Source organism: Micromys minutus, assembly GCF_963924665.1.
Source record: "Micromys minutus genome assembly, chromosome: 2".
In the NCBI taxonomy this organism is placed as follows: Eukaryota; Metazoa; Chordata; class Mammalia; order Rodentia; family Muridae; genus Micromys; species Micromys minutus.
This window is the reverse complement of record NC_137971.1, coordinates 43,271,233-43,280,070: the sequence shown is the minus strand read 5'-3', so window position 1 is coordinate 43,280,070 and position 8,838 is coordinate 43,271,233.

Below are 8,838 nucleotides of genomic sequence, written 5' to 3'. Positions count from 1 at the left end.
ACGCCCACTAGGGCGCGTCGCGGCTAGTTTGCGGTCCTCTGGAGATGCTGAGACTGGCAGATGCTTTGTAGTGAGGGCGCCACTGGTGGGTACCGCAAAAGAGGTGCGATGGAGTGACTACGGGGATTGGCCTGAGAACCGAGAAAGGGGCCCTGGCCTTGAAAAGATTCTTAGGAGCGCCCAACTGCTTATGCTTCCTCACTGAAGAGGAATTTCCCAACTCGTATGCAAACCAGGAGGCTTCCTTCCATTGTTTCCTCTCTACTTTGGGTTAGGCAAAACTAGAGTTTAGCTTAGTTAGTGTCCTCCATTGTTGGTGGATCATCCCCACAAGCCCCCACCCGCGTGTGTGTGTGTGTGTGTGTGTGTGTTTGTTTTGTTTGAGACTGGATTTCTCTGTGTAACAGTCCTGGCAGTCCTGGAACTCACTTTGTAGACCAGACTGACCTCAAGGTCTATTACTAGTTTTCAGTGTTAGTCCTGTAAATGTACTTGAGGACGACTCCTGTACCACAGAGAGACCATGCTGTCATTACGGTTTTATTACTAATGACTTTAGTAGAGTTAGCAGCATTCAGCAAAATGGCTATTGAAAGTGAACTTGGGATTCACTCAGCAGTGGTTATGTCCAGAGCTACATGCCCTGTGTCATGTTATTTAGTTATGTACTAAAATGAATCCCTCTGAGCAGAAACAAAGTGAACTCTGGGGAAAAAAATACATCAGTCTGTTTCAGTCCTTTTAAGGATTTATTTATGGGTACGGACGGGCCTGTATGCTGTCTGACTGCAAGTGTTCCAAGCAGCCAGAAGAAGGCATCAGATCCTCTGGAACTGGTGTTACAGGTGCTATTGAGCCATCCAGTGTCGGTGCTGGGAACCAGAGTCAGAGCCCCTGAAGGAAAAGCCATCTTTCCAGCCCCCATTACAGTTATATTTCTAAAGATTTATTTTTATTCATGTTGTACGCATGTGTGTTTGAATGTATGCCACGTGTGTAGAAGTGCTTGGTGAGGCCAGAAGAGGTCGTCCGATGCCTTGGAGCTGGAGTAATTGGGACCCACCAAGCAAAGGTGCTGGGAATGGAACCCAGGTCCTCTGGAAGGGCAGCAGTAAGTGCTCTGACGTGCTAAGCCATTACTCTGAAATACTTGTAAGCATGTTTATAAATTCCTGAGGTATGTATTTGATTTGCTGCTTATAGGGCATCCTATACTCAGGACATATGACTGACTAAATGTTCACAGTTATCTGTTAAGTCTTTTGTGTCTGCATTCACTTCCTTTAAAACATAATTTTGTAGTTTTCAGTCTGTTGTTGGCAATTGCGAAATGCTCCGTAAGCAGGACTTTATTCTGACTTTTGTTCCTTCTGGATGGATGATGAAGATTGTGGCTAATACTGGTGACTAGTACCTTTTATTTCTGCAGTATTGTTTATCTCATTGTTATCGGTATTGTTTATTTTGATACAGTGTCTTGCCATGTAGCCTAGCCTAGTCTGGACTTGGTCATCTTGTTTCTGCTTCCTGAGTGCCAGGATTATAGGAAGGAGCCACTACATTCAGCCAGTGAGTTTAAATAGAGTGCTAGCTTTCCCCATAAGGAATATACTGTTACATACGTGTGTGCTTTACAGACGTGCAAAGTGGGGAGTTGTGCAGTTAGCATAAATCTGGAGAACTGGCCTGATGGCCTGAATGTTTCCAGTCTCTAGGACAATGGCAGTGTCCAGTCAGGCTTTAGACGCCGTGTTCATTACATTCCCTCCCTCTGAGTTCTACAACCTTTTACCAACACTGAAAACGCCACCCAGGCACTCACTCCACTAAAACTTCCTAGCTACGGACAGTGACTTTTTGTGCAATATTTAAATTAAAACAGATAGTGAGTTCATTTATCCACTCAACTAGCCGAGGAGGAAACATCACCATTTCTGTGGGGAGCGCTGTGGAACCATTCGTTCTGTCAAAACTACAGTCTTCTTGGACACTGAGACGGCGGTGCCTCCGAGCTTGCTGGGCCTCCCTGCAGTGGATGTCTTCATACTTCTGCCATTGTACATGACCCGCTAGCAGTTTTTCTCCTTGTCACTGTCCCCTTTGCTAGGCTCATCGTGTTGATGCACGGTGCCTACTTCACGTCCTCTGCTCTGTAGAATTTTGTCTAATTCATTTATTTTCTTAGTGTAGCTGTCCATCATTCTCTTACGGCCTCCTCTCCCTGTTCCTGAAGTCCACTTTTGTGTTCTACCTGTCCCTTCTCAGTCTCTCATCCTCTTGCTTGTCCATCCTGAGTGGAAAACCAGAGATGTCTCTGTGTCCTCCAGCTTAGCAGATGCTTTCATCACTGGAGTATCTGTTGTCTTGTTTCTTGCTGCTCTTCTTCCCGTGTGTCTGCTCTGAACACAGAACATTGCTGCAAGTTTCCAGTGGTCTTTCCTGCAAGTTTGTTTTTTTTTCAAATTCTGTTTTTTATGTTGGTTCTTAAATGCACTAACCTTCCTTGTAACCTACCATCCACCCGATACAGGATGGAAGAGCAAAGATATGGGGAAGTGGACCTGTTTAGAAAGGTTCTTTGGAGCAGCTCCTGTCCGTGTTGTCCTGAAATCAGCAGTTCAGTTCACAGCTTGATCCACTCGTAAACATTTCATGGCTTCACCAACAGTCCAATTCAGTAGAGTCGGGTTAGCACCAGTGGTTAACACATGACCTAGCAGAGCAGCCAGGCCTCAGCCTCGGCTCGAGTCAGCAGGAAGGACCTGGAGGGACACCAGGGGAAGTTCTCAGCTCCGCCTCTCTTGGAGAATCGGAGATCAGCAAAGATGTGAGATCCACAAGTGTTGCATAGCTAGCTGTACCTGCAAGCCAAGCTCTCTCTCCATCAGCACATGCCCTGCCTCAGCAACAAACTGCAGCACACCACCAGAGGTTTTTTTTGGGTGTGTTTCTCTCTATGGCGTCCCTACAAATACAGCTCAACTATGCAGTGTAAGGTGGACCAATGCATGCGTGTTGTTAGCAAAGAACCTTTCATCACGTGTCCTTTCACATGCTTTCTTTAGCAGAACAGCCTCTCTTCTGTGTCTCAGTCGCCTTAGCTTTCACACCTGTGTCCACTTTAACAAAGCATTCCTTCACGTGTTTGCCCCAGCAACACACCATCTAACTGACTTTCCAAAGAACCCTTAAGTTTCTATTTCACTTTCCTTCCTGTTGGGCCTATATTCAGTGCTCCTTTATTTTTAGTTGGATAACTTCACCTCATCCCCACCCCACCCCACCCCACCCCATCAGTTTGAAAGAAATGGCTTCCATATGTCCATAGGGAATGGCACTGTTAGGATGAGTGGCCTTGGAGTAGGTGTAGACTTATTGGAGGAAGTGTGTAACTGGGGTGGGCATTGAGGTTTCAGATGCTCTAGCCAAGTCCAGTGTCACTCTCTCTTCCTGCTGCTTTTGGATTTGAATGTAGAACTCACAACTATTTCTCCAGCACTATGTCTACCTGCATGCTATCATGCTAGGCACCATGATAACAATGGAATAAACCTCTGAACTTTATGCTATACCCCAATTAAATGTTTTCCTTTATAAAAGTTGTAATGGTCATGGTATCTCTTCACAACAATAAAAACCTTAACAGACAACCCGATCACCCAGCATTGGCTTAGTGACACCATCCTTGGTGCGTGTCCCTCACCCCCTGTTTTTAGTGTTGCTTGCTCTGCTCCCAGGCATGCCTGTATCACAGTACTTGGTACATGTAATTATTAGCCTATTTCGATGTAGCCCTTCTGAACCAAGACCATATCTCAATCATGCCTGCCTAGCACAGAATTGGTACTGGGAAATGATGAATACTCTAGAATGACCTCTAGTTCTATACAGATTATTATCAACCTCTTGTGGCAGCTGCCAATGGACACAGCTTGTGAGAGATTATCTTATCTTACTAATCAAGGATTTAATATTTTAATTTGAAATCAATTTTCACACTTATTTAAGATAAACATTGTTGTGGTCCCTGAAGAAGGGAACCACATCTATTTTGTTCACTCTTGAATTCCCAGCTATGATAACAGTCTCTGACAAAATCTGTTTAATGAGTTCGTGTGTCCAGTTAATAACCAAGCCTGACAAACTAAGAGCGCCCCCCATTGCTCGCCATCACTTCAGCTGTAGCACTCACCAGTCCACACTGGACGCAGCACAAGGGCTGCTTCAAATGGCAGCATGCCGTCCATACCCAGGCTCTCCTTGCCATTGACCTCCCGGAATTTTCTCATTATTTCTAAAACCTGCCACAACACTCATTCCCTACAGAGTGTAATCTGCTGGGTTGCTGTTGGTGTTGCTGTTGGTGGTGGTGGTGGTGGTGGTGGTGTTGGTGTTGTTGTTGTTGTTGGTGGTGGTGTTTTAAGTAGAAGTCTCTTATTGTATCACAAATATATCCCAAATTGTGTTCTTGTTCCTATAATAACTTAGGTACTGTTGTTGTTGTTGTTGTTGTTGTTGTTGTTTGAGACAGAGTCTCTATATATAGTCCTGTCTGTTCTGGAAATCACCATTTAGAGCAGGCGAGCCTTGAACTCACAGAGGTCTGCCAGCTTCTGCCTTGAGAGTGCTGAGATTAAAGCTGTGTACCACACAACCAATGATAGGCCTTACCCTATAGTCTACTATACTTTTCCTATTTCCCCCCCAAAACAGATATCATCCAAGAATTGCTTGATGTCTTGACTGTATTCTACAAAAACAAAAACTGAAAATAACTATTGTTGCTTGCTAAATCAAAGCAGTTGAGTTTGAGGCAAATTCAATATGATTTCCTTCAAGGATTAACCTTTCTGGGTTTAAGATACTGAGCAAAAAACACCTGTCATCAGAACCCCGAAGATGTATTTTTCCCCACGGTATTTCAGATTTTCAACAAGGGACCATTTTCTAGGAGTCATATTGATAGGGCAGGGGCACACAAGCTGCATCTCAGTCAGTGTCACTCTCAGAGTGTGTCCTGCCCCCGATGACCAGATGATGCAAACAGTGGCCAGTTCCTTCCCAGTTCTCCAGTAAACCAAAGACTCTTCTTCTTTCTAGGGGGACTGAGCTCTACAGTGATGTAACTGCAGCTCCCCAGAGGAGCATGAGAAAGCTGTTCATATTGAATCTGCAGTCGGGAAGTTCTTGGGCCCTTCACAACAGCTGTGAATCCCCGCAGAATGATGTCAGGAAGTTGACGGTCTTATTACCGAATTGTTTCTTTTCTTACAGTAGATGTTATGGGGTGCAGGGGTGTGTTGTATGGGGGAACCCCGTTTAGGTTGACATGTAAGGACTGAGTTTGATATGTTGTTGTTTTAATCCCATGGCTTTTGTGTTGACACCTTTGTTCTCTTCCAAAGCTGTCTATCATGATATACATTGTTCTGATAACCACCTGTAGGCTGTCTTTTCTGGGAAAACTTTTTTACAAATCCAACAAAATATGTCTCCTCATCACTCACCTAGCCAAAGAGGGCATATACAAAATTTCCATGAAGTATCACTGAATACCTCTTTGGAGTCTGAGCTGTCCAAGGCTGGTGCCTCTGTTCTGTGAAGTCCTCAGTTGGATATTGTGCACAGTCACAGTAAGTAAGTGTCCATGAGAACGTGTTCTCTGTCTCATTTTTCTCCATTTTCAAGTTTCCGAAGTTAAGCATATCTTTAAACAGCGCGGTGTTTGATGGCAACACAAACCTAAACATACAGAGAGTTGCAAATAGCCACTGAGAGCATCCTTCTACTCCATTAGATTAACCTGTTCTCATCTCAATGGAGAGCACGATCCAGTGTCCACTAAACGTCTCTGTTCCTTTACCTTTTTCAAGCCTTGTGTGCATACAGGCTGTCCGCTTGAGGAAATGTGCACATGTGCTGCCATTTCCCCAGGGAACTGCTGCTGTTCACAACACTGCCATTGTAGTTCCGTCCTTTCAGAAGTGCGTACTTTAAGCACATACAAGGAGAAAATGAATGGAGGCAACCTTTAGTCGCATTGAAAGTTTTGGAAGATATCTTATGGTGCACAAAATATTTAGAGAAACTTCGCCCATGTGAAATATTTCGGGGGAGTGCCAAAAGTTTCACAAGTCTCAAAATGTCTAAGTTACTTCAAAACAAGCCTGGTGGCAGCCACCTGTGTGGCAGTGACTTGGAAGATGTAGAAACAATGCTATGATCCAGACCTCCTAATGTTTCAGTGACATAAACAGCAGAGCTGTGTTTTTCCCGGGCCTCTAGGTTAGCTGTAGGAACATTAGCGCTCTGGCTGGCTGGCTCTTACTCCATGCTTGGGGTCATTTGGAGGTCTCATCACATCTCTGACCCTGGGGCCACTACAAGGCAAGCATTAGCTCCATAGTTGTGTGTTAGTGGAACCGTGTTTGTGAAGCACAGAGGTGAGTCCTTGTGTTGTGGTTCTGGAAGCATGAGAGGCGGACAACCATGCAAGCCTGTAAAAGCCTCTGCTGCTTTATGTCTGCCCACGTGTCAACTGCCCAGCTACACCACAGACTGCATTGGTTCCTGTCTTCATAGCTGTAACAGCAGTTTAAGGGAGAAAGGATTTATTTTGGCTCCCAGTTCAATGATAACAGTCAGTCATAGCAGGGACGACGTGATGGTAGGAATTTGAATCGGCTGATCACACTCAGATCTACAGTCAGGAGAAGAGAGACACATGGTACTTCTCCGTTAGTTGTATACTTTTTATTCTGTCCAGGGCCTCAGCCAGTGGAATGGAGTTAACCCACAGTTAAGATTGTTCTTCATACCTCAGTTAATCCAATGTACACAATCCCTCCCAAGCATGCCTAGAAGCTAACCTAATATAGATAACCCTCAGGCAGGCACACATAGAAACTTGTCTCCGTATGATTCTTGCCTCTGTCAAGTTGTCAGTAATAAGCCTCACACAGATCTAAGTTGTATCTACACTATGTGCAGGTAGTTAATGCTGGGTGAGTTCAGAGAGAAGACTATTGCATCTTGCATACACCCATGGTTTCAAAGACATTTGGAAAAGTGATAAACCTTATAAAGGCCTCTTCACCCTTTGAAAACTTTGTGAACTTCTGAAATACTTTCTTCAGGAAGGAAGACAGCATTGTGATGTGAAGGGGACTTGTGATGACAAGGTCAGAAAATCTGCAGTTAATATATTCTTCCTTCATATTACTATTCTTTGGAAGACCCCTGAAGAACCATAATGGTAGATTTATGTAATTTCTATCATAAGACGTTATGATTTTTCTAAAGGCAGATAAGGAAAACTTTCCTAATTCAATCATGACATTTTCTCACTACCCATCCTTTGGCAGCGTAACCATTACTGATGTGTTAGGGCAGAGAATGGTGAACAAGGTCAAGGAATTCACTGCTGCCAGACCTGTTTCACAAGAAATAAAAAGTTCCTCAAATGACAGCTGACTGTGACTTCAGTCCACAAAAATGAAACACACTAAAGCAATCGTGTAGATAATTATAGAAGAAAGTTTTTCCAGATTTCTTCCTTTTTCTACCAAATGATTTAGAAAATGCACAATAATATATTTATAGTTGCCCATACAATACAGAAATGTGCATAGTTGACAATGACATCACAAGAAGACACTGAGAACAGAGTTTTATCCAGACGTTGACCAGAGCCAGAATCCAAGCTGAATCTACAAGAAGAGGTAGAGAGCAGGATTAAGGCGGTTGACCCAACTCTCCTTTTCCCTCTCAGCTTTCTGAAAAGACGTGAGTGTATGAATAATAAGTAACATATCTTTATATCAACTACTAGCTCCAGAAATACACTTAGGAGTCATTAAAGGAGTAAATATTACACCAGAAAACATCTGCTCAACATAAAAGGACATTGTTAGGGAAGTGTAGAGCAGCAATAACAAAAGACCTACAGAAAGCAGAGTGAAGTCACATATGGATCCCATGATGTCGGTGACAGAATTAAAGGTGACGGCAGAGATTGTCAGACTGAACTTAGGAAGACGTAAAGGCAGATGTTGCCTATAGGAGACACATCCCAGATTCAAAGACACAGATAAACTCAAAGAAAAAGTAAAAAGAAAATCATGCCAACAATAGCCATAAGAATGCTGAAATCAATAAATGAATACCAGAAAAATCTTAAAATGCTAAGTGTTCTGTACAAACAAGACATTTTGGATTAGTGGGATGGCTGAGCTGGTGACGGTGATGGCTGTGCAAACTTGGAGGCCTCAGTTTGATCCCTGAAATTCATGTAAAAATGGAAGGAAAGAACAGATTCCACAAAGTTGTCTTCTGGCTTCCATACATATACCACCCCCTTAATGTACACACACAATAATAATAATAACTTCAATAAGAGATAAGAATGAATACCAGGTGGATTCATTTGTAAGACACATGGTTCTGTATAATTTTCTTGTATTTCTGTTCACCCCAGACAGAGAGGGCATTGACCTAAGACAAGATTCCATCCACAACCTGGGAAACAGTGAGCTCACTGGCGTGATCTATAGGCACACGGGTGGAGGGTGCTTGCACAGCATAGGTGACAGCCCCAAAAAGTCTCACTGCAGCACAGAGGATGTGCAGAAGCTGTATCACTGCTCACTGGAGTCCCTTCAGCATCTTAGGGCAGATTTACTAACCAAGTCTTCCCCTAGCAACTGTTAGCTGCTCATATAAAGGGGTCTCAAATGAGCCTCTCCCTTTCTGAGAGATTGCTAATGAGCCAAATCTTGTGATCTGTGCAACATCACATGTGATTTTAGCTGCTCTGCTTCAACACAATGGAAGTCATGC